A 1863-nucleotide genomic window follows, 5' to 3' on the forward strand; every position below is an offset into this window, starting at 1 on the left:
ATCTCCTAAATCCGATCCATTTATATTTAACATAGCGATGCTTATTAAGAAGCATTTCATGGACAACACTCTGGGCCGCAGAGGTGTTTGTGCTTTACCCTCCAGTGAAACGCAAGTAGTTATATTAAATGGCTGAAAACTGCATTTAGGTAGACAGAACAGTGATATACATTTAAGAGCACTGTTTTAAAATTTGTTTCATAATCTTCTAGAAAACAGAATGAGGTGAGGCCACGGCCGCGCTGGGGAAATGGCGGCTTCTGGGGAGAGCGGGCCTGCGGACGGCGGGGGCGGCACAGAGGAGGCCTTCATGACCTTTTATAGTGAGGTCAAACAAATAGAGAAGAGAGACTCGGTTTTAACATCCAAAAATCAGATTGAAAGACTGACCCGTCCTGGCTCCTCCTACTTCAATTTGAACCCATTTGCGGTTCTTCAGCTAGATCCTAAAGTGACAGATGAAGCTGTAAAAAAGAGATTTCGGCAGTTGTCGATATAGGTGCACCCTGACAAAACCCAAGACGATGCTGACAGAGCACAAAAGGCTTTTGAAGCTGTGGGCAAAGCTTACAAGTTGCTGCTGGATCAGGAACAAAAGAAGAGGGCCCTGGATGTAATTCAGGCAGGAAAAGAATACGTGGAACACACTGTGAAGGAGCGAAAAAAGCAACTGAAGAAGGAAGGGAAACCCACAAACGTGGAGGAGGATGACCCCGAGCTGTTCAAACAAGGAGTATATAAACAGGCCATGAAACTCTTGCTGAACTGGAAATTAAAAGGAAAGAAAGAGAGGCCAAAGAGATCCATGAAAGGAAATGGCAAAGGGAAGAAGAGATTGAAGCTCAAGAAAAAGCCAAACGAGAAAGGGAGTGGCAGAAAAACTTTGAGGAAAGTCGACATGGCCGAGTGGACAGCTGGCGAAATTTCCAAGCAAACACAAAGGGGAAGAAAGAGAAGAAAAACCGAACCTTCGTGAGACCCCCAAAAGTCAAAATGGAGCGGCGTGAGTGACCCTGCTGGGCCCCGGCCACAGAAGCTTCCACCAGCTGCCTCCCCTCCTGCTTGGAAGGACTCGTTCTCTCTCCCACCTCCCCGCACATAGAATAGTACTTGCTTTTTAGTCCACTTTGTTTCAGTACACTGTAATGTCAATCAGAATAATTCTTTTGTACGTTGACATGAGGGGCTCAGTTAAAAAACAAAAACGAAAAAGACCTTCCCCACTCCCTGCTCCCGGAGCAACCTGGGTAGGAAGGTGCGGTCCTTGGGGCTCCTTCTGTCTCCACGGCCTGGAACTTCCTGTTTCGTACTTTATGGAATTGTGAAGGCTGGAGACTTCATGTGGAGTTGATGGAAATCATTCAATTAAAGCTGTTGCTTACATTGGTGTTGCAGTCGCTTCTGCAGAGACAAGCCTGGACCACCTTAGGAAGCCCCTGTTCTTCAGTTGCTTGCTTCTGGGCTGGTGTCCTCTGAAACCCTGAATCAGACAGGGGCAGTGGTGTGGGCAGGCAGGCAGGGCAGCCCCTCAGTGCCCTGCCACCCCTTGGTGTTCGGCATATGCCCTCCTAATCTAGCTGACCCATCAGCGTGGCATGAGGCCCTGAGCCATCCAAACCTGTTCATGTTCCAAAGAGCTAGCTGTCCTCAACCCAGTACCATTGTGTCCTAGCTCATCTGTGTGCGTCAGTAAACTTCTGGATGTGTAATAAATTTTTATACCCCACCACCCAAAAAAGAAAACAGAATGAACCCTTACATATATCTAAAAGATAATCAATTATTACTGAAACAAATGCCATTTTTAAATACATGTCTTTCAATTAATGGGAATATCAAGTAAATTCCCATTGATTATTAAAT

The 1863-nt window shown here is 46.2% G+C and overlaps 1 pseudogene; it reads left to right on the forward strand.

The window, feature by feature from the left end:
• Positions 1-242: 242 nt before the first annotated feature.
• Positions 243-1011, forward strand: LOC101637966 (annotated as a pseudogene).
• The last annotated feature ends 852 nt before the right edge of the window (positions 1012-1863 follow it).

This window comes from Echinops telfairi, unplaced genomic scaffold, assembly GCF_000313985.2.
Source record: "Echinops telfairi isolate 266 unplaced genomic scaffold, ASM31398v2 ScPeMD7_6;HRSCAF=24_1, whole genome shotgun sequence".
In the NCBI taxonomy this organism is placed as follows: Eukaryota; Metazoa; Chordata; class Mammalia; order Afrosoricida; family Tenrecidae; genus Echinops; species Echinops telfairi.